This window comes from Dendrobates tinctorius, unplaced genomic scaffold (genome assembly GCF_039654945.1).
Source record: "Dendrobates tinctorius isolate UK_male_01 unplaced genomic scaffold, ASM3965494v1 ptg000085l, whole genome shotgun sequence".
Classification (NCBI taxonomy): Eukaryota; Metazoa; Chordata; class Amphibia; order Anura; family Dendrobatidae; genus Dendrobates; species Dendrobates tinctorius.
In genome coordinates, this window is record NW_027361753.1 from 2,936,462 (window position 1) to 2,961,220 (window position 24,759).

The 24,759-nt window shown below is 46.0% G+C and overlaps 1 long non-coding RNA gene across 1 annotated transcript in view; it reads right to left on the bottom strand.

Moving 5' to 3' along the window:
* Positions 1–1,260: 1,260 nt before the first annotated feature.
* Positions 1,261–24,759, bottom strand: part of LOC141097546 (uncharacterized) — a 37,070-nt gene continuing 13,571 nt past the window's right edge. Inside the window, exons 2-3 of the long non-coding RNA XR_012233994.1 lie at positions 9,720–9,895; positions 1,261–1,437 (exon numbers count right to left, since the gene is read on the bottom strand). This is a non-coding gene — a long non-coding RNA (uncharacterized lncRNA). The remainder of the gene's footprint in view (positions 1,438–9,719; positions 9,896–24,759) is intronic.

Genomic DNA, 24,759 nt, shown 5'->3' on the forward strand with positions numbered 1-24,759 from the left:
TTTCTTTATTTTTAATATTATTATCATTATTCTCTACTGGTATAGTAGTATCCATTTTAACAGAAACAGTCTCATTCTTATTTTTTTCATTCATTTTCCTGTAGTCTTCCCTATCTCTCTGTAGTTTTTTCGATTTTTTAAGAATTGTTTCATGCTCAATTTGCATGACATGTGTTATAACATTTGAGTTGATTTTTTTATACTCTGGATGTTTCAAAAAAAGGGCTCAATTTATTTGATAGATCTAGTACCTTAATTGTTGCTAGTTCTGCAAGTTTAGATCGTTTTTTATATAAAAGTAGAATCATCCTGTGCATACAATTATTTAAATTAGTGTCCCATTCATGTGTAAATTCTGGGTCATTGTTAAAAGGAGAGTCAAAGACTAACCTTAGTCCACGTGGACAAATGTTCTCCTCTAGATAGATGGATAAAAAGCGAGCGTCCAGGCTAAAATGCAGTTCCTCTTTGATAGCTTCTTTTAAGTTCAAGAAGGTTTTTCGAAAGGTCCTAGTTTCTTCTTCACTGAATAAATTAGTACTTTCTTCTGTGTGATTCGAAAATCCAATGTTGCCAATAGTTTGCAGAATCCGTCTTTCCCTCGAAGAGAGTCTGCTTTGAAAGTATTCCATCCTGACTCACAGGAACGGACCCTCTGCTGCTGAACGTTCCTATACACCGGCGGTGCTTTCCAAAAACCGTCGGAGGAATTCCAATGTGTCAAAACTAAAGGTACAAGAAAGCGCAATAGGGTCTTATCCGGGTTTTTTTTTTTTATGTGCGACTTTTTATTCCCATGTTTTTATTTTTGTAATGTGGATGAATTAATGTATTTCCTTCTTTTATACAATTTCTTATACATTTTTATTTTATGGTCAGATTATGTATTCTAAGAAAATAATGTTAGTTTTGCTGTATTGAAGATGAGCGGTCTCTCTCTTCCTTCCTTCTTCATTTCTCTCGCCCTTTGTGCTGGGACATCGCGGGTAGCGATCCTGGTTTTTCCATCGAGCGCTGCGCAAGCCCTTCACAGTCGGTGTCTCTGTCCATTTACCATCAGATACTCTGAGCATTTGTGAATGAAATCAATGTCTCCCTCTTAAGTGACGTGTGAGTTTTTTACAATCGATCGCATTATTTTTTACATTTTTATTGACTAAATTGTTGATTCATACACATTTTAAAAAGAGAAGGTTTCTTTTATTGTCATATAAATTTTAATCAATAACTTTTTTATTTTTATATACATATATTTTTTATCTTTTTTCTATAAGTCCTTTTCTTCTTTCTTTGTCAGGTACGACCTGACCGTGGTTCAGAGTACTATGATACACTTTTTTGCCATTTTTTCAGGTGTCAAGAGTTCGTTTTTTATATATATTCCGTGTTTTTCAGTTTTCTTATTTCTTCTTTTCTTTTCCCTTTTTTTCTTTTTATCTATGAAATAATAAAAATATTGTGTTTTTAATGAATTGAGATTAAGTAATACATTAGTTCAACTGTGATACTTTGAACCCTGACATTTGCACCAGATGACATGTGACCTTTTTGGCGCTGCTTCTTGGCGCCGTTTTTTGAAATCATGCTGTATATAATCTGTGACAGTTCTGTTTGATCATATATGTCACCCCTGAAGAAGAAATGGTACACATTTCGAACCGCGTTGGGAAATAAATGGATTAATCTTTCTCTTAAATATTGGATTGGTGAATTTATCTGGTAGCGCACAAAAGTCCAAGAATTTATTCCAAAATCTGAACACACTTGTGGACACTGTTGTGTGAGGCCCAGTTAATATCACACCGCTATGTCACAGGCTCAATGTCGTAGGTGTGAAAAATGTCACTATAAGACAGGGGAGATGTAGAATTTATGAACACACTTGTGGACACTGTTGGATTGTGTGAGGCCCAGTTAATATCACACCGCTATGTCACAGGCTCAATGTCGCAGGTGTGAAAAATGTCACTATAGGACAGGGGAGATGTAGAATTTCTGAACACACTTGTGGACACTGTTGGGTTGTTTGAGGCCCAGTTAATATCACACCGCTATGTCACAGCCTCAATGTCGCAGGTGTGAAAAATATCACTATAGGACAGGGGAGATGTAAAATTTCTGAACACACTTGTGGACACTGTTGTGTGAGGCCCAGTTAATATCACACTGCTATGTCACAGGCTCAATGTTGCAGGTGTGAAAAAAGTCACTATAGGACAGGGGAGATGTAGAATTTCTGAACACACTTGTGGACACTGTTGGATTGTGTGAGGCCCAGTGAATATCACACCGCTATGTCACAGGCAGAAATTGGCTAGTGTATGACAAACTACAAGGTGTATATAGAATTGGGCGGAATAGGAATCTCCCTAGAGTGTAGGTCTGTAAGAACGGAACATGTCGACTTATCCTTACAGAGCGACACACAGATAGCTTCACTGTGGCCGTGATAACAGCCGTTACACGGTACTGAGAGAGGAGCGTGCACGTACACCGCTGTCCGGTGTCCGTAAAATTGTCAAGCTCCGTGTTTTTTAAGTATACGGACTGACACACGCTGTCTCTCTATAGTTTTGAATGTGATCAAACAGCAAATATACTTAACTGTTTGAAAAGCAGACAAAACTAGAAGGTGGAGGTCTGTAAGAACGGAACATGTCCTTGACTTATTCTTACAGAGTGACACACAGATAGCTTCACTGTGGCTGTGATAACAGCCGTTACACGGTACTGAGAGAGGAGCGTGCACCGCTGTATGGTGTGAAAAAATGCACGCTCAGTACCTCACCAGGACAAAAAAAAATTTGGATTGCTTTTAAAAAAGCAGTTTGCAGAGCAGTGGGAAAACAGCAATGCAGCTATCAGGAAGCCTTATAAGGCAGCCTAACAACCAACATAGCTGATCCAGCAAAATATAGCCTCCACTTGCACTGCACACACAGTGACTGGTGTGTTGTACAGGCAAAATCGCTAGCAGCAGAAGCAGTTTTTGGTGTCTTCTTCCCTGCCTAACGCTCTCCCTACAGAATCAGCAGCAGCAGCTCTCCCTATTCTGAGATCAGCATGAGTAACATGGCGGTCGGCGTGCACGCCCTTTAATACCCCCTGTGACGCCCCCCAAAGCAAGCCAATCACTTGCATGCCCTTCTCAAAGATGGTGGTGACCCCTGCCTATGTCATCACGTTGCCCACAGTGTCCGTGGTTCCTGATTGGCTGAAAAAGGGCGGAAAACAAACTTTTGAAACGCGACTTTGGCGCTAAAGTCGCCGAGCTCGTGGCCGACCTCACCCTAGGGTCGGGTTTCGTTTCATGAAGCCCGACTTTACTAAAAGTCGTCGACTTTTGAAATTTTTCGACCCGTTTCGCTCAACTCTATTGAACTTGCTTGTTATGTATTTTTTCAGGTGGTGACCCCTTGTTAGTCTGGATCTTTGGACATTCGTTCATGCATTAGGGGGCGCTGTGGGCTGACGTAAGGCCAGACCGTAGGCAACTGGTTTTTAGTAGGGAGCAGGTGGCGATTCGATGGTTGCGTTTTTAGAGGAACGGTTTGGAGTAGGGTCCTATCCGAGTTTTGCAGAGCTACTTGTTTGGATAGATCACCCAGTGTTCCTGTTATGCATATAGCTGGGAATGATTTGGGGGTTAGGCCTGTTAGGGAACTAGGGACATGCGTTTTGATTTTCCACGGCTGTGGACATCTTTTCCTGGAGTGTTTACCGTGTGGTTGGATATTGTACCTAGATAAAAATGGAGGGCGGCTAGATGTTTTAAAGGGGATTAATAGGGCCAGGGTAAAATTAAATAGGGCAGTATTGAGTTTTGTAGCCAGGAATGGGGGTTTGAGCGTCAGGCATTTTGAATTGGAATCGGGGTTTAAAATCTCTGGTTGGAGGATGGGGTTCACTTAAACGTGATTTGTATTGATTTTTGGGGTTTGGCTTTGCAGGAAGGAATTGAGAGAGCATTGGTGGCATTGGGGCACACACGGGCTGAGGTGGTCAGGGCTGCTCGTGGTTGGCGGGGGGTGGGGTTCTTGGAGTTGATGCTGATTGGTCAGGGGAAGGAATTGTAAGTCAATTCCAGGCAGTTTGAAATTGTGTGGGGTAGATCTGGCATTTGGGTATGAGCTCTGGACGGGGTTTCACCCCGGGAGCTTTTGGTGGTTAGTCTTCCCGGAACAGGATGTATGGTGCCCTCAAGCTGGTGATGGACGGCTGAGGGTAAAATGGTGGTTGAGGTTCATTTGTTTGCCATATATATTAAGCCAGATCTTTTAGCTCCAAGAACCCTCCCCTCAGATTTACATACCGATTGTATGTATGTTCATGGTTATATGTTACTGTTTGATAATAAACTTGGCCGCTGTGGCCAAAATTCATCCAAAGAATTTAAATTGTAGTGTTTTTATTTAAAAACGGGGTGGAACGTTGTTGCGGATGGGTTCAGTATGGAAGTTACAAGGTGAGAAGCCGTATGTCACCAGACGCGGTCAGGACTCTAATGTCAGTCGCTTTTTGATGATGTAATTCTGTGAGAAGCTCCTATACATATATAGAAATGAAAGCTTTTTTTACAAATAGTGTCCATATATCTATATTTCCTGCCTTCTCTTTCATTTACTTCATACATTGTGCCTACATGGGGACATAAAAGAAGGGCATTTCACAATATAAGTAACGGATGGAAATATCCAAAGACACAAAGATTAATGTTAACGATGTCATGATTTTTAATGATTTATTACTTGGGTCATTGATGATTACTTCTTTAATATTTGTCACAGTTGTTAATAGTAAACTCTGCAACCAATGAGTTAAATGTTCTACGGAGAAAAAAAGACCCGTGAGGTAAAAATCTATCCAGTATTTCCATTCCTATGACTGAGGATTAGTGATGAGCGAGCGCGCTCGGATAAGGTGTCAGCTAAGCATGCTCAAGTGCTAACCGAACCTTTCGGCGTGCCAGAAAAGTATGCTCCAGACGCCGCAGCCTACACAATAGGATTTCTGAAATCTCAGCGTTTTTTTTTAAAGCAGCGGTTTGTCAAGTCTCTCAGGAGTTTTGCAGCATATTGAATGATAAAAACCGTAGGTAAAAACACAACAAAGCATATATTCAGCATGAGAAAAATATTGCCAGGCAGCATCTATTTGAGCAGAGCCGGTGTGTGAAGATTCCATCACAAGATTCCGTGATGACACCACTGGTGATGCTCGGTCATTATGACATCACTGCTGATGCTCGGTCATTATGACATCACAGATGATTCTTGGTCATTGTGACATCACAGCTCGGTCCCTACTTCTAGAATGTACGCAGGGTCACCGGTGCCATTTATGGTTCTATAGTGACTGAGAGCATTTGCAATTTTTCACTATGGCTGGATTACGTCTGAAGGATTTTCAGGTACAAGCACTATTGGAGATTCTTATCTTCCATCACCCCAACATTGTGCTTCTACCACCCGATGGCGTCCTCTGCTTCACTCACCGGCTGGTGGTGCAGCTAGTAAAGGATTGCCTGACCAAAAACCGACAACATCAACTAACGTCAGAGTATCTGACGGATTTCTGTCACAACATCAGGACATTACTGCACCAGGTAAATGGCGGTCGCTCCGCACAAAACTCCTCTCTCATCCTAGATAATAATGGTGGGAGAGAAGCTTCTTCTTTCCTCCAATATAAAGCACGACGAGTCCCCAAATACTGGATGGAGTCGGTGTCTCTGCGGGGAGGAGCAGATGACACGTACAATAGCCGCCTCTCAGCTCACATTTATCTTTTTTGTTTCTTTTCTTCTTTATAGGCTGAAAAAAGATCTCAATATGGAGATTTGGCTTTTATTAAAGAACTGGCTGAAAAATTCCTGTGTGCACTAGAAGTTCCGGACCTCTCGTCGGAACGCCCGGTAAGTAACGTCTAACTGGAGCACACATCTTAATTATGTAGCAAGGGTTGGGGTAGCCCCCTCATAGAAGATAATGCAGCCCTCATATAGTATAATGCAGCCCCCTCATAGAATATAATGTAACCCCAATATAATATAGTGTAGCCCCTCATAGGGTATAATGCAGCCCCCCACAAAATATATTGTAACCCCCCTCATAGTATATAACGCTGCCCCCCATAGAACATAATGTAGCCCCCCTCATAGTATATAACGCTGCCCCCCATAGAATATAGTGTAGCCCCTCATACGTTATAATGCAACCCCATCACAGAATATAATGTAGACCCTCATAGAGTATAAGATAGCCCCAAATGGAACATAATGTAGCCCCCCTTAGAATATAATCCAGCCCCACAGTCCTACAGTGTACACTGTATGCATGTGTGTATGTCTGGGATAGGCAAATGTTGGTTTAGTCCTCCTGATTGATGTATTTGGGGATTTAGTGAAATCTTCCACATATTAATGATCTATATTATATCTATTAGGAAACACCGGAAGGCGATGACGAACATGGGGAAAATGTGACCCCGGAAACCCCTGACCCTAATAGGAGTCAGCCGGTGCAGAGCAGCGATCTGATTACAGGTGAGCCGATCACACAACCTTCTACAGGGAATCTCCAGAGATTCCACAGAGCAGGGAAGAATGGCAGATTCACTCTCTACTCCATGGAATGGGAACCTGGAAGCACATGTAACATGCAGGAGTGGTGGGATGACGGTGTAGGACGTCCCCCCTACTAAAAAGGATTTGTTTGCTGAAATCCAATGTGCCAGTGAAGAGATATGTAAGGTAGAAGCCATATGCAAATCAGGATAGAAGTGCACTGGGGGCGTGGAAGAAGGAATCCGTGTGCAGTGACACGCCCCCAGTGCACTTCCAGGATCATTTACATATGGCTGCTATGCTTCAGCTCTCTTCCCATCACTCACATGTGCAGTGAGGGTGGGGGGCTCCTCATTTATGTGGTGATTGGGGGTCCGCCACCATTTACATTACTTGTATCTGTTGATGCGTCGTACGCTCTCATACTTAGACTCCCCATATAACGAGTATTAATCCCATTTACAGACATCTTGTCATTTCTCCCTTATATTGCGCTATTATGTATGTAGGATTGATATCGACTAATAGATTTTATTTCCTCATCACTTTATCATTATTTTAGTACCATCAGCGCTGGCGAATCCCGACAGTGGAATCTGCAAGATCCCGGAGATCCAAGAATCCGCCGGTGTAAGTATCATAGAGATATAGCGGGTGTCTGTGTATCACCAGATCATGGGGTGAGAGTGACCCGTCCAGTATTATCCCCCATATAACCATGGGACGGCTCTGTTCTAAGTGGAGATGACACTATGGTGTTAGAGAATAGCATTTATATTAGATGGAATCTGTCACCAGGTTTATGCCGTAGCATAATGTAGGGACAGAGACCCTGATTCCAGTGACATATAACTTACTTTACTGGGGGCTGCAGATGTGATAATATCCCTGTCTTCTTTGCTGCAGCCTTGTAGAACGCCACCCACACCACTGATTGGCAGCTTTCTGTGTACACTGTGCATAGGCAGAAAGCTGCTATTCAGTGGTGGTGGGTTTTCAGAGCATGAGACACACATTCCTAGGGATAATCTCCTGCTGATCTAACACTGATTTAACGAAAACAACAGCACAATGCCTACTAAGTAACACATCACTGGAATCCGGGTCTCTGCCCCTATAACATAAATTTTCCCAGATTACATAGCACAAACCTGCAGTGCTGACAGATTCCCCACAAATTCTACTCTGTGTGATCTCGTGCATTATCCATCACTTTACAATGATACCGATATATAGTGGATACCCCATTATATTACATCCGTGTCTGCGGAGCGTCGGCTCGTATCGTCCCATACATCAGATCAGGGTAAATCAGCTGGGGAGTGAATCTGGACTTGTTATTTTATGTGTATTTTCTATATAAATTGTGACAATTTTCTTCCGGACTATCACTCCCCCTTCTTTCGTTGTTGTCGTGGTTAGTATTTATGGCGTGTCCTTGAAATGTTGCACGCATTATATTCACAGGGTCATGGCGTTGATTATCTATAATATTATGGTTTCTGCTTTAGTATTATTGTTTTCAGCTTCTAGATCTTAGTATTATTTCTTATTCTTTTCTAGGACTTAATCAGATCATTGATCCCGGCAGGAGAGCCGGGTATGAGCGACTATGAAACCATCAAACTGATCAGCAGCGGAGATTTTGGGTGAGACTTCTATTCCCATATTCCCCATTTCTCAGGGTTCCCTATGACAATGCTTCTGCCTCTGTGCTCTGCCAATCAGTGTTATCATAGGGAAACGATCGGAGTCCACACCACAGTCCACATCTCCAGGCCACTATTCAGCTCCGTTATATACAGCTGAGCGAACTGATCTGTAACCAATCAGCCTGTAAGGAAAGGGATGATAGAATACATTACACTCCCCGGTCCTAGACCTCCTCTGTTCTTATGCTGCCGCATCCACCACAGCTTCACCATCCTCTACGCCGATCTTTGAATTTTTCGGGGCCCCATTATGAAGCTGGTAACAGTGATTGGCTGCACACAGTCACGTGAGGGGTGAAACGATACTGAGGCCAATGACATCTGCACCCTCACCCTCCACCATGACCATGTGAGTCCGATCACCGGCCTCAGCAGCAGAAGGGAGAACAACCAAAGACTGGCACAGAGGACGGCGGACTGCAGTGATGGACCGGGAAGGGTCGAGGACAAGTGGGTGTAATGTGTAATTCAATTTTAACTTCTTCCCGCCCCTCCATTTATTCTGCCTTGGGCTGTGGAGAAAGCCTAATACCCATCTTCTTACCACAATTGGAGCACTTTACATTTTCACCAATTTTTATTTTTACTGAATCGTATCTACTGGTCGGTTATAGCGAATCTGCCCAAGATGAATTTCAGCAGATTCTCTCATCTGTAATGTGACCTGGTGAGGGCAGACGTGGCGTGGTGCAGACCTCCCATCATCTATGGAGTGTTATTTCATGGATTTCTAGATGTGGATTTCTAGTGATGGCCGGACTGCTGCTATTAAACATTACTAGTATAAAAGATCCTGTAATGACTTCTATATACAGACTGATAATAAGGCTTCATTATAATCCATGGATTCTCCTTCTCTCCAGGGCCATCTACTTAGTGCGCCATAAAGAATCACAACAGATCTTCGCTATGAAGAAAATGGCCAAGCGGAGCCTGACTACTTCTAATAAAATGGAAAGCGCCTTTATCGAGAGAGACATCCTAACCTTCGCAGATTGTCCCTTTGTGGTCTCCATGCTCTGCTCCTTCCCTACTAGATCTCACCTGTGTATGGTCATGGAGCATGTAGGAGGTAGGACACATACACTGTGTAATATTCAGCTTATTTCTGCTGACATCTTGTCACCTCTCATATCAATAAGACTTGTCCCCGTGGTCGTTACATCCCCACAGAGCATTTACTATAGGTTATCTATTACCTAGATGCTCAGAAAGTCATTGATGTGCGTGATCTACCTGTCTGTCCACACTGAGAACATCAGTATCTCCAGCTGTAGATCAGATGTGACATCACTTTATGTCATTAGTTACTTGGAGGACAATTTCATCATGACCTCAGACTAATATTCTGCACATTATATCTTTATATTTTGTCTCCTGCCCCAATGTTTCCGTTCACTTCTCTTTATACATCATGGTGATCTGCTGTATAAACCCCTCACCGCTCATATTTCCTTTCTTCTATAGGTGGAGACTGTGCGACCCTTCTAAGCACCAGAGGTCCTTTCTCCGTCCCGTTGGCCCGCTTGTATTTTGCAGAAGCTGTCCTTGCTGTGGAATATCTGCATAGTTACGGTGTGGTGCACAGAGACCTGAGGCCGGAGAAGTAAGTGCATACCTGTAGTATATCAAAGGGAGAAAGTTATCCTTTATTATCTCACGGTCTATGAAGCTAAAAAATCATCTTCTCTTTCACAGCCTCCTGATAACATCTGCAGGACATATTAAAGTTACCAACTTTCGACTTTCAAAACTTGGTGTTATGATACCAAACACCAACACCTATAAGCAATCAGCAGAGGACATCTCCAGAGAGTTCCTGGACGAGGAGGTCAGCATTACCTACAGGAACTTAGCTTGTTCTGTACAAATCTCATAACTCTATTTTCTCTTCCCTACGTTCTTCATTTTTGGAGAGCTTCTCCACTGATATTTTATCTTCTGTAATTCTGTTTTTATGTCAAGAACTTGTCATAATAAAAGGTCCATCGATTCTCATCTCTATTTTCTCTTGGTTTCCAGGAGTGTGGCTCCCCTTATTACAAAGCCCCTGAGGTCATACTGAAGAAAGCTTATGGAAGACCTGCTGACTGGTGGTCAATGGGCATCATATTAAATGAATTTTTCATGGGATTTGGACCATTTGATGGGGCTTCCCTATCTGAGTTTTATGGAAATGTGGTCACTGGTAAGTAAAATAATCTGATCATTGCTTTTACTGGCTATCTTGGTTTAGTTACTTCCTTTGCTTTATCTTACAGTTCAGTAAAGAGGTTTTATGTTCTGTAATTTTCTATATAACAGGAAATATGGTTTGGGATCGTCATTACAGTCCTCCACCCGATGCTCGGGACCTCATCATGCAGCTGCTCAGAACAAATCCTGTGGATAGACTTGGGACAGGTAACAGATACAATAATATCAATATTCCCTTGTTACACCGAGGATATATCACTCATGTCCATGAGGATCATTACTTCTCTATCAGCTTCTCCATTTATAGTTCTCATTGCTAAGATTTTCATTCCATTTCCTACATGTCTGCTCAGTTGTGTAATTAGTTCAAACTTAGATAAACTGTTCAGATATAAAGCTGTCTCTGACAATGTCCGCAACACTTTTGTTTTCCTTTATCCAGGAGGAGCTTTTGAGATCAAGGGTCATCCATTTCTTAGTGACTTAGACTTTGATACCCTTCTAAGTCAAAAGCCGGTGTACATTCCTCAGCTTGCGTCAGATGTGGACACCAACTTGTTTATAAGTAAGTAGAAGGAGACGTCATCTAGACTGTGTTTGTTTGTCTCGTCTTCCTTATTTTGTGACAATTGGTTCCCATTAATAAATGGTGACTGTGGTATACTGACAACCTCTAATAACATTTCATTACCTATGTCTTGCAGACCATTCTAATATGGAAAAACATCTGGTCTCAGAGGATGAGAAGGACACAAGTGAGGACAATGAGAGCCTTCACTTAAAAAATTTTACATCATCTTCTGAAAGGCTTTCTAAAGTAAGTATGTGTTAATAAATCTGAAATCTGTATAAAAAAAGACCTATGAAGGTAGACATACATTTATTTCATATCTTATTGCTTCCACATGTAGCTCTGTACCACCGTTACCCAGATGAAGATTAATGAGAATGCCAAGTCTTCTCCAGATTGTACCCAAGAGTCCAGCACACATATCTCAGAAATGTGAGTAGATTATGAGGTGATAAATATGAGCTCTAGGCTGATATATGTGCACAACACCAAATATAGGACATAAATACCATAATATCAAATGCAACATCCACCATCCCATGGTGAGAGGTCATTGTGCATTCGGTCTTAGAAACTGCAGGTTATAAAAGCCCATAATTGTGGATGGTTATGCATTTTTAGTGCTGCTGTCACTATAGAAGAGATATAGTATAACATGCCAGACATTCTTGGTAGTTGTTTTCCACTCTGCTCTATAAAAGTTAGTTTTGAGCAGAAGATCTTCCCCACTATGGGGCAGTCATTCATCCTATTAGGCCCATTAGTCCATGTTCTTCTAGTGAGACAATCCCTTTTATACTGCGTATTCTTCTGATTTACATATTTTTCTTCTTCGAAACAGGCAAAAAGAATCTGTCCCTGTATCTGATAGAGATGACACTATTAGCATCTTGCCATCCTCATCCCCACAATCGGGTATGTCCATGTCATGTAAAGAAGAAAAATCAGAAAATGGAAAAAAGGGGAAAAAGAGACGAGGTAAGTGTGAGAATCAGCTCCATGTTGTGTGATGTCAGTGAGAATCATTCATGTGGAGCAGATGTCATCTGTCAGTAATGGGATCATCACATGTATGATGGCTGACGATGATCCCTGACCTCTATGTGATGAGATTCCTCTGACGTCCGACAACAGTGACCGCACAGTAGATTCATGTCATATGGAGTCCCATCACTTACATTATATTTATTTCTCTTCTCATAGGTTCCATCTTCCGCCGGATCTTATCATCCTGCCGGCGCGGATTATCCAGGGCTGCTCGAGTATTTGCTTGTTGTCACTGTTGCCCTAGAACCATCTGAAAGACGGCAAAGCTAAGCATCCAGCGCCCTGAAGACCAGCAGATCCACCATCACTGCTGGACACAAAAGCGGGACTAACTCCTAGCCGCGGTCTACGGACCAAACATTGGGCATGGGCAGGGCCTTGGGGGCAGATCCCAAGTGCGCTCAACCATGTGAAATAGCTTACGCTCAGGAACATTGAGGATAGCGCTATCGGATAGCTCTACCCGTTCATTTCCTTTAGGAATAGAGCTATGGGATAGCTCTACCCGTGCACTTTCTTCATGGATAGCATTATCGAATAGCTCTACCTGAACAGTATTCACCACAGAGCTTTTTCCTACACAAGGTAGGAGTGGCAGGAGAGGTACACCAGGTATTTATGTTTTCTGTTAGTCTGCACATACACCAGTCTGGTGCGTGGTTACACCCCATTGTGAGGTCAGTCTGATGCGTGGTTACACCCCATTGTGAGGTCAGTCTGATGCGTGGTAACACCCCATTGCGTGGTTCGTAATCCCAGTGCCCGTCCAAAGGGCGTGCAATCACTCGTTATTAATTAAAATAAATAAATGTAAAAAACTTCTAGGTTTACTTATATTTTTTTCTCATTTATCAAACTTAACTATGTGTTTTGTTAACTGATAAAATTCCGTCCATATACAGATACTAGCCGGTGGCCGGACCTTATACTACAAACACTTATTACCTTTTGTGTCCAACACTTTCCTTCCGAGGTGTAAATGTTCGAGCAGAATTAGTTAGTAATATTAATTTATAGTATTAGTTTGTGTATTATTAACTATTATTATATAAAATACATCAGATTTTTACTTTTATGTTTTATGATATTTATCAGGTAAAATGTTTTTAGTCTGTGTTTCCTCATTTTTTTTCAATGACTCTCCATAGAGTGTGGTCATGTTTCAAGGAGCAGTAATAAGGCTATGGATGTGCCCGATATTCAGGGATCGTTTAGTGTGAGCCTTTTGACTATGGCCTTATACCCTGACATTGTCGTCCTAACTAGATCCTTAGACTGGCACCATCATCCCCCTCTAAACTGAGGATATAATTGGTATTTAAATAAAAAAAACTTTGCTCACATCCCGCCAGCTGAGATTTTTGACAGCACTACCAAAACCTACAAAGCAAATGAATAAATAACAGGACCATGCAAAATGGAGAACAACAGATTGCACTAAATCTCTTTTCATTATTACCACTTTTTTATTAAATTTATTAACTTATAACCAGAACTTAGATTAATAACAAAATAGGGAGGGAGAGTGGACAACTCTAATGTACATATTGCTCTGAAATGTTCTATGGTCCGAACTGCGCACATGGGTCAGGAGTAGGATTAAGAGGGAGTCACGCACCCCTATCAGAAAGATCTATTTCTCGTTCGCCTTATTGGGGGACACAGAGACCATGGGTGTATGCTGCTGCCACTAGGAGGCTGACACTATGCACAAAAAAAGGTTAGCTCCTCCTCCGCAGTATACACCCCACCAACCGGCAGGAATTTCCTCAGTTTAGCTTAGTGTCAGTAGGAGGTGGACACGGGTCTTTTATTAGACCCATATCTACCTCGGTGTGCGTTGTTCCCTTTCAGGTTCCGGAGGGATACAGTGTGATCAGTCACACAGAGACTATGAGTACGGCGTGTACTGCCACCCCATATCCTCATAGCTCTCCGCAGCAGGACCAGGAGCTTTGCACAGGTGCGTGCCAGCTATACAGATGGTCCTTGCCCCCCGCCTCCCACCCACTCGCCTACCAGAGCCTGTCGGTCGGACGAGGCGCGGACACGGGGGAAAATAGACTCAGACAGCGTTGGATTTACAAGGTACCTTTATTGAAGACACCACTGGAGGATTCTTCGGAGCGGCACAGGGCAGTGCCGCAGGGTCCTCAGCTGCCTGCGTCTCCCGGCAGCCGCCGCACTTTCTGTTGCGCCACATGCCAGGCCCCGGCTGCGGTGTGGTGCGGGCCTTGTCCCCCCCCTGCGCCGCCCTCATTCTTTTGCGGGCGTATCCTGAGGGCTTTTTTCGGGCGGCGGTTTCTTCTTGGTTAGCCGTAGCAGCGCTGCAGGACTTCCGCGCCACCCCGCGCAGACAGGCGGCCGCCGATATTAATTTAGTCCCCGGCTTCATTTCGGGCCTGCTCGGCCGTCGCGGCCACGCCCCCCGCCCTCTGTTATAGGCGGGCTGCTCTCCCGCCCGTTCTAGGACCACCCACCCTGCTCTCCCATCCGTTCTAGGACCACCCACCCTCCTAGTCTAGCTGGGCAGCGGGCGGTCTTCTCTTCGGGTCAGGCGGCTAGCTCCGCCCTTCTTCTTCTCTCCTGAACCGCGCGCTCTTTTTACCTCAGGCTGCCGCCATCTTTGCAGCCTGTCAGCCGGACGCCTTTGATGACACCGGGCAGCGGAAAGGGGTTCCTCGTTATCCTCTACTGCGGCCCTGCATCTCAGACGAGCTGGGCACATCGCCTTTCGGGCCACCGGACTGTGAGCAGCTCTGCAACTGCAGACTGACACCCTCCTCTGCCTTCTTTCCCTCAACCTTCCGGCATCTCCTCGGGGTTCTCTCTTCTTTTCTTTCATTATGTCTAACCCCAAACCGGAATGTGCCCGTCCGCCAGCACAGAGAACTTTCCCACTCCCCTCGGCTTCGACTGCAGTAATCTCATTCAGCCCGATGCCATCCAGGAACCATCTATTGCGCCACGTGAGTGTGAACCCCCCCATTCCTGGCTAGGCCTCTTCTCTATCACAATCACCGGCGGACCTCACCAGGGTGTCTCAGTCCCTAGTGGCCGTTCTTGATAAGTTGCCCCTGGACACTTCTGCAGGGTCCAGCAGGTCGCAAGGGGTTCCATCTGAGCCAGCCAGCAGAAGCCGCAAAAGACCCAGGCAGGATCTCCGGCCGGAATCCTCTCCTGACCTGGTCTCTCCACATAGTCCTTCCCAGCAGTCACCTTCCCGTGCCTCCTCACCCGAGTCAGGTGAAGCGCTCTCGGACGCGTCATCCAAAGAGATTTTAGAGCTGGATTCGGACCAGGACGCGGACATGAAGGTTACGGTACAGAACCTCATTGCTGCGATTAACCACACCTTCGAAATACAGACTCCCCTGCGAAACTCTCAGATCAGGAGGTTTCGTTCAGACGGGCAGAAACACCTTCCAGAGTCTTCGCCTCCCACTCTGAGTTTGGCAAGATCCTTACCAGGGAGAGAGAAAATCCAACCAGACGCTTTCAAAGAGGGAAGCGCCTCGGCGTGCTCTATCCATTTTCAAAAGAGCTCACCGACAACTGGTCGGCTCCCCCCTCTGTAGACGCTCCCGTGTCCAGACTATCTTAACAACACGGTACTCCCGATTTCAGGTGTGGCGTCGCTAAAGGATTCTAATGACAGAATTATAGAATCCCTAGCAAAGTCAGTATTCGAAGCGGCTGCGGCGGCGCTAAGCCCAGCCTTCGCTTCATCTTGGGTAGCAAAGGCCATAGCTACTTGGGCAGAGAATCTCCGCAAGGGCATCCTAGATAAAGCCCAACCGGAGCAATTGGACGAACTGGCTAACCAGATCTCCCATGCAGGGGATTATCTGCTCTCTGCCTCCTTGGATGCCGCGTCTTGCGCGGCTCAGGCATCCAGCAACGTGATGACAATCCGGCGTTCAATTTGGCTCAAGGCTTGGCAGGCGGATTTGTCTCCAAAAAGTCCCTTACCAATCTGCCTTTTCAGGGAGCGCGTCTCTTTGGATCCCAGCTGGACCAGATTATTAGGGACACCACTGGAGGCACAAGTTCCCTCCTCCCTCAGTCCAAGCCTCGTAGGCCTCCGCTAAGGCATCAGTTTCGGCCCTTTTGGTCTACCAACAGAGGCCGCAGGCACGCCAGGATAGAAAGAAGGTCTCCTTCAGACCCACTCCCTCCTGGCGATCTCACTCATCCCAGGGCAGATCCTCCAGGTCCAGATCTGGTCGGTCCACATTAGCATGACTATCAAGGAAGTCCCGAGGGTCCTTCCCAACTGGGCGGTCGACTCCTTTTCTACAGAGACGTCTGGCTTGCCTCAGTAGAGGACGCTTGGGTCAGGGCAGTTGTATCCCCAGGATACAAGATAGTTTGTTTCTTGTCCCCGGGATCGTTTCTTCAAGTCCCTCCAAAAGACCCTGCCTTAGTCCGGGTTTCTTTGCATCCATCACCTCTCTCCTCAGTTTCGGGGTGATTTTACCCGCTCCCGAATCAGAACGTTTCACAGGGTTTTATTCAAACCTGTTTGTAGTGCCAAAAAAAGATGGTGCAGTTCGTCCCATCCTGGATCTCAAGTTACTGAACAAGAGGGTCCGATTGCGTCATTTCAGGATGGAGTCTCTTCGGTCGGTAATCGCTTCCATGGAGGCGCAGGAGTTCTTGTGTTCAATAGACATTCAAGATGCCTATCTACATGTTCCCATCCTTCCCGGGCATCAGAGATTCCTGCGTTTGGCGATTCACCAGGACCACTACCAGCTCGTTGCACTGCCGTTCGGTCTCGCCACCGCACCCAGAGTTTTTACAAAGATCATGGTGGCGTTGATGGCCTTGTTGAGGATCAGAGGTCTCGTTCTTTTTCCGTACCTCAACGACATTCTGATCAAAGCTCCGTCTTTTCACCAGGCTCGCCAAAATCTTACCATCGTCCTCGACACCCTGTCCAATTTTGGGTGGCTCGTCAACAAAAAGAAGTCCTGCCTTGGTGCGGCACAACGCCTGGTGTTTCTGGGCCTATTGTTCGACACTCGTCGACCGAGGGGTTTTCTGCCAGAGGAGAGAATAGTTTCTCTGCAGCGAGATGTACGATCACTGCAGACCACACGACTTTCATTTCTCCAGACAACCATGAAAGTTCTAGGAAGGATGGTGGCGTCGACAGAAGCGATTCCCTTTGCTCAATTTCACTCCAGACCCCTCCAACAGGCCATCCTGTCTCGGTGGAACAGGTCTGTTCCTTCCCTGGATCGTCCAATTCGCCTTTCATACCAGGTCAGGCAGTCCCTCATTTGGTGGCGGACGTCACCTCTCATTGCCCTAGGACGATCATTCCTTCTCATTCACTGGCAGATTGTGACAACGGATGCCAGCCTCCTCGGCTGGGGGGGCAGTATTTCGCAATCACACTGTTCAGGGTCGGTGGTCGACTAGAGACAGCTCTGCCGATCAACGTCGTCGAGATACGGGCGATCTGTCTCTCGTTCACTGGGAGAGACTTCTCAGGGGCCTGCCAATCCGTATTCAGACAGACTGCCACAGTGGTGGCAGATATCAACCACCAGGGGGGGACACGGAGTGCCTCAGCCCTAGCGGAAGTGTCCAAAATTCTTCACGTGGCAGAGGTTTCAGTTCCAACAATATCCGCGGTGCACATTCCCTGCATGGACAACTGGGCCGCCGATTTTCTCAGCCGCGGGGGTCCCGCGGCGGGAGAGTGGTCCTTACATCCGGATGTATTTCATCAGCTTTGCCGTCGTTGGGGAACTCCGGACGTTGACCTGCTGGCGTCTCGCCTTAACAGGAAAGTCCCACAGTTTGTATCCAGGGCTCGAGATCCTCTCGCCATGGTCGCCGACGCTCTGACCATTCCTTGGTCTTAGTTCGAGCTCCCCTTCCTGTTCCCTCCCCTTCCCCTTCTTCCCAAGCTGTTGAAGAAAATCAAAGCAGAAGGAAGTCCAGTCATCCTCATCGCCCCGAATTGGCCCAGAAGGTCTTGGTTCGCGGACATCGTCAACCTTCTCGCGGACGTCTCCTGGAAGCTTCCAGACAGGGCAGAGCTGCTGTTTCAGGGCCCGATTTGCCGCCTCAATTCACGGCCGCTCAATTTGACGGTGTGACTATTGAGACCAAGGTTTTGAAACGATTAGGTTTTTCTGATCGGGTTATTCATACGATGATGCGGGCCAGGAAGCCTATTTCACTTGGTGTGAGGCCAATAACATTCCGCCCATGTAATTTTCACCCCCTTCTGTCCTGGCGTTTCTTCAGTCAGGCCTTGATGCGGGCCTTGCCCTCAGCTCTTTAAAAGGTCAAGTCTCGGCGCTATCCATTTTGTTCCAGAAGACATTGGCCTCCCGTCCTCAGGTCAAGACCTTCGTTCAGGGAGTGGCTCATGCGGCTCCTCCTACCGTGCACCAGTACATCCATTGGATCTTAATCTGGTTCTCGAGGTTCTGCAAGGTCCTCCCTTTGAACCTCTCAGGGAAGTTTCCCTATATCTCCTTTCATGGAAAGTAGCCTTCCTAGTAGCCGTCACCTCCTTCCGGTGCGTGTCGGAATTGGCGGCCATTTCTTGTCGTTCCCCTTTCTTGGTGCTCCACCAGGACAAGGTAGTTCTACGGACTCCGCCTTCTTTCCTTCCTAAGGTGGTGTCCACTTTCCACCTGAATGAGGATATTGTTCTCCCGTCCTCTTGTCCGGGTCCAACTCACTCTCCGGAGCGCTCCTTGAACAAGCTGGACTTGGTCAGGGCAAAGAAGGTCTACCTAGCTAGAACGACTCGTTTGAGGAAGTCAGACTCTCTTTTCGTCATTCCAGATGGGGCGCGGAAAGGTCAGCAGGCCTCCAAAGCTACTATTGCTCGCTGGATCAGGTCGGCAATTTTGGAGGCCTACCGGATCAAGCATCGAGTGGCCTCTCCGGGAATTAGAGCTCACTCTACCTGGGCAGTGGGTGCCTCCTGGGCGGTGCGCCACAGAGCTTACGTGCTGCAACTTTGCAAAGCTGCAACCTGGTCATCTGTTCACACGTTTGTGACATTCTACAAGGTCCACACCTACACTTCGGCGGAGGCCAGCCTAGGTAGAAGGATCCTGCAAGCAGCGGTGGTGAGTCCACTGGCCTGATGGAAGTTTGTTTCCCACCCCAGGGACTGCTTTGGGACGTCCCATGGTCTCTGTGTCCCCCAATAAGGCGAACGAGAAAACAGGATTTTGGGTTGCTTACCGTAAAATCTGTTTCTCGGAGCCTTCATTGGGGGACACAGCACCCTCCCATGTTCTACAACTCCTGTTCTTATGTTGTTGGTTACGTACAGTTAAGTTGTCTGTTCTGTTTCAATCTATTCTGTTACTTCTCCTACTGCTTTCTCACTAACTGAGGAAATTCCTGCCGGTTGGTGCGGTATATACTGCGGAGGAGGAGATAAACTTTTTTTGTGCATAGTGTCAGCCTCCTAGTGGCAGCAGCATACACCCATGGTCTCTGTGTCCCCCAATGTAGGCTCCGAGAAACAGATTTTACGGTAAGCAACCCAAAAATCCTGTTTTTTCACCACTGTACTGTAACACAAAATGATCCGTTATCCATTGTAATATCATTCTGCACCATATAGCTCAACCTCTGTTTTGAAGGTGGGATCGACTCTATGATTTTAAAGGCCTCCAAATATTAGAAAAAAACAGCCAAAAAAAGAACATTTCTCTCTCGCCAGTTCTGATCAGAAGTGATGAGCTAACAGCAGAGTGCACAGTCAGTCCACATTGTAAGGGGAAAGTGAGCAATCAGAGACCAGTCCCGCCCCCGCAAGCGACGTCATTTGCAGGGGGGGCGCTGGCCTCTGCTCGCTCATCCTTTACTGACACTGTACAATGACAGTGCGCTCTAAAGCCAGCTTGTCACTTCTGATCAGAGCTGATGAAAAAGCGCATTGTCACTGTGCGCTGGGAAGAACAGTTTACATTGACAGAAATCTACTGAGCATCTGTCGGATTGGAATCATAGAATGGAAGAGTTGGAAGGGACCTCCTGGGTCATCTGGTCAACCCCCTGGACAACTGATGTATGTTGAGTAGCACAGGTACTAGCCCACCCACTGAAACAGATATCACTGATGACACTACGCTTCAGTGAGGGGCAGAGGCTCCAGAAGTGACCACAGCTTCTGCCCCTGATGACGCTTAGGGATTCTCAAGCAAAGTGTCATCAAAGAGGAAGTAGCAAAAAAATATAAAATAAAGCAGTTAGATAGTGTAATGAGGGAAGTGTAGAGAAAGTACTGTATATTAGACCTTGTACACATACGGCTCCGCTATATCCACACTCTAAACCCCTCCTGACCCCACAAATAAACTTCCCCTCATCCAGCACCATGACAACCAGCACAACAGAATCCTGCACACACACCCCCTGATCATGTGACCCCTGACTCCTCCCCTCCTGTGACCTCATCACAGGTCCTGTGCGCACAGAACTGGCATCGCGTCAGGCCAATTGCAGCATGGCAGCCAATGAAAGCACGGAGCTGCACAGCCAATGAGACTGCCACTCCCCTGACACACCCACTACACAGCTCACCTTCAAAGTGCAAACTCGCGATCGGGCCCTGACACAACTGCGACCACTACTAGCGCGGTAGTTATGCCCCTGGTAACAGTAGTTGCGCACATCCCTGACCAGGCCTCTTCGTTTATACAAACTCAAGACCCTTTATATAGACCTCACATTATTTATACAGATCCAGCACAATACAAACCGTGCATTAGAGGTACAGATGCCCAGGCCAGTACGTCTCTCATGGAGGCGTGTAGGAGTAAAGAAGACTCAGGCACTGGGAGAAGGACGTAACATTAAAAACAAATGTTGCATTTCCGCAATTTGCCTTCTCCTGTACTTTCTCTGCGTTAGTGAAAATCTGACAGCGTGGGAAACATTGGCTCTGACCGGTGGTAACCTTACTGAAATCACGGCCAGTTACAGTCACTGGGTATCGTGGTTCCTGCGCTGTCACACAAAGGACAGCATGTGAGCCAGCAGCTGTGACCGGCAGTGAAACGGTTACCGCAGGTCATGTGTCAGCTGATGACTGCTGCTCTCATCATCATACAACTGATCTCGCTGAGTATTCACCAGCCAGCACCTGTGCATAGTAAGAAATATGTCAGTGAGATATATAATTAGTGCAGTGTGCGTAGCTACTGTACATGGATTTAGCTAATAAAGAAAAAAATGGCATTGGGTCCTCCTTATTTTTAATAACCTGCTGAAGACCAGCTGGAGGCTGGTGTTATTATTCTGGGAAGGGGGCAAAAAAACAAAAAAGCCTTACAGGCTATTAATATCAGCTCATTGCTGTCTGTGTAGCCTTTACTGGTTGTAAAAAAGGGGGACCCTCCAAAAAAATGATGTAGGCTCCCACCTATTTTGAATAACCAGCAAAGGCTAAGCAGACAGGCTGATATTTAAAGGCTAGGAAGCTGTCATGGATACTATCCACCTCCCAGACTAATAACACCATCCCTCAGCTTCCCCAGAAATGGTGCATCCTTTAGATGCACAAATTCTGGTGCTTATCTTCGGCTCTTTGCGCTTTCCTGGTGCGTTGGCAAGCAGGGTAATGGTTTTGGGGTTGATGTCAGCTTTGTAATGTCTGCTGACATCAAGCCCAGGGGTTAGTAATGGAAAGGTGTCTATCAGAGATCCTCATTACTAACCCTGTAGTGAAAAGTGATAAACACACATTGTACAAAACACTCCCCGCCTATAGGCTATGTGCACATGGTGCGGATTCGGCTGTGGATCCACAGCGTTTCTGCAGCTGCGGGTCCGCAGCAGATTCTGTTGCGTTGTACAGTACCTTTATTTCCTATGGAAATAAAAAAACGCAGTGCACATGCTGCGGATTTTTCTGCGGTTTACAATCCGCAGCATGTCAATTCTTTAGTGCAGAAATGCTGCAGTTTCACACCTCATCCATTATGAGGTGGAAAACCGCAGGGCAAAACCGCAGGCAAAACCGCAGAGCCAAAAATCTCCGAGTGCACATAGCCTTAGGGTTGCGGATTGCACTAAATCTATATATATAAAAATGAATGTATGTATGTGTGTGTGTATCGCCAATCATGAATCATCTTTCATTTCACCAGAGCTGTTCAAAAGAAGCTAAGCTGTGATTGGTTGCTATGATCAACAGTTTTCCGTGCAAACAATCACTAAGCATCTCTCATTTCACCAGAGCTGGTTAAAAGCTGAGCTGTGATTGCTTGCTATGAGCAAGTTTTCCCACTTGACAACACCTCAGCAGACAGTGACATGGTGGGAGAAATCTAGCATCCCTGGGAACATAAGCTCCCAGCCATTGTCTGACTCCCAGAAAGGAGCAGAGAGCACATGACAGAAATGAATCCCCCCCTCCCGTGGATCATTGGTATGCAAGTTAGGGCAAATCCACTCAGCGTTTTGGTACTGACCCCAGGCCTTTCTTAAAGGGATCTCTGGTATGGAAGGCAGGGCAAATCCATCCAGTGCTTTGGTTCTGACCTCATGCCTCTCTTAAAGGGATCCTCGGTATGGAAGTCAGGGAAATTGCCTTCAAATGCTCTGGTACTGACCCCAGGCTCTCTTAAAGGGATCATTGGTATGAAAGTCAGGACAAATCCATCCAGCGCTCTGGTTCTGATCCCAGGCTTTCTTAAAGAGATCTCCACTATGGAAGTTAGGGCAAATCCCTCAGCGCTGTGGTTCTCACCCCAGGCCTCTCTTAAAGGGATCCCCGGTATGGAAGTTAGGACCGTTCCACTCAGCGCTGTGGTTCTGACCCCAGGATCTCTTAAAGGGATCATTGGTATGGAAGTTAGGGCAACTCCACTAAGTGCTCTGGTTCTGATCCCAGGCCCCTCTTAAAGGGATCCCCGGTATAGAAGTTAGTGTAAATCCCTCAGCGCTCTGATTCTGACCCCAGTCTCCTGGATGAAGATCTGGCTAGTCCTGTGTTTGAGACTCTTAAATGAGGCTCCACAGACTTTATTTGCATATTCGTATTTCCCAGGGAGCATAGCACCTAGGATTTCACTGATTGAGCGCATTTGCCGGCTGCCGCAGTGTTTTCTTTGACTGGACTCTCTGAGGTCAGTGATTGTTTCATGATGTTGGTCTACAAGCATTGCTCCCGCCTAGCCAGAATCCTACTCCACACTGATGAGGGGCAACACCCTGAAACAGCTATCTGTGGATGGATACCTGGCCTTGGTATTCCCCTTGTCATATCTGTAAACTCTTAAAGAGCTGGATATTGACTTAAAGAACCACTTAATATGGTGGTAATGGTGGTTTCCGAAAGGAGACACCCCTTGGCTGGGTCCTTCCCTGGAGGAAGATCTGGCTAGTCCCGTGTTTGAGACTCTTAAATGAGGCCCCATGGACTTTATTTGCATATTAAAGGGATCATTGGTATGGAAGTCAGGACAAATCCACTCAGCACTCTGGTTCTGATGCCAGGCCTCTCTTAAAGGAATCCCCTGTATGGAAGTTAGGACCTTTCCACTCAGCACTCGAAGGAATCACCAGCACCAGAATAGGGCGTCGGCTGTCTTAAATCCAGTCTGAGATTCCAGAGATCCAATCGTTATCCTCATCATCAGGTGGCAGATCTCTACTAATTAAATCAACCTCACTACCTCCTGTTACCACCAGAGGGAGCCTGGAAGGAGAACTCACAACTGGTAGACCAGAAAATGAGTTCACAACAGGTAGTAGTCCGGTGGCTCTGGCTGACGGGACGATGTGGGATATTAGGGGTAGTAGTCCGGTGGCTCTGACTGATGGAATGATGTGGGATATTAGGGGTTAGTAGTCCTGTAGCTCTGACGCAATGATGTGGAATATTAGGGGTAGTAGTCTGGTGGCTCTGGCTGACGGGATGATGTGGGATATTAGGGGTAGTAGTCTGGTAGCTCTGGCTGACGGGATGATGTGGGATATTATAGTGAATGTGGCTATGCAGAGTGGGCGGGGCTATACACTCAGCTTTATATATACAGTACAGACTAAAAGTTTGGACACACCTTCTCATTCAAAGAGTTTTCTTTATTTTCATGACTATGAAAATTGTAGATTCACTCTGAAGGCATCAAAACTATGAATTAACACATGTGGAATTATATAATTAACAAAAACTTGTGAAGCAACTGAAAATATGTCTTATATTCTAGGTTCTTCAAAGTAGCCGCCTTTTGCTTTGATTACTGCTTTGCACACTCTTGGCATTCTCTTGATGAGCTTCAAGAGGTAGTCACCAAAAAGGGTCTTCCAACGGTCTTAAAGGAGTTTCCAGAGATGCTTAGCACTTGTTGGCCCTTTTGCCTTCACTTTGCAGTCCAGCTCACCCCAAACCATCTCGATTGGGTTCAGGTCTGGTGACTGTGGAGGCCAGGTCATCTGGCGTAGCACCCCATCACTCTCCTTCTGGGTGAAATAGCCCTTACACAGCCTGGAGGTGTGTTTGGGGTCATTGTCCTGTTGAAAAATAAATGATGGTCCAACTAAACGCAAACCGGATGGAATAGCATGCCGCTGCAAGATGCTGTGGTAGCCATGCTGGTTCAGTATGCCTTCAATTTTGAATAAATCCCCAACAGTGTCACCAGCAAAGCACACCATCACATCACCTCCTC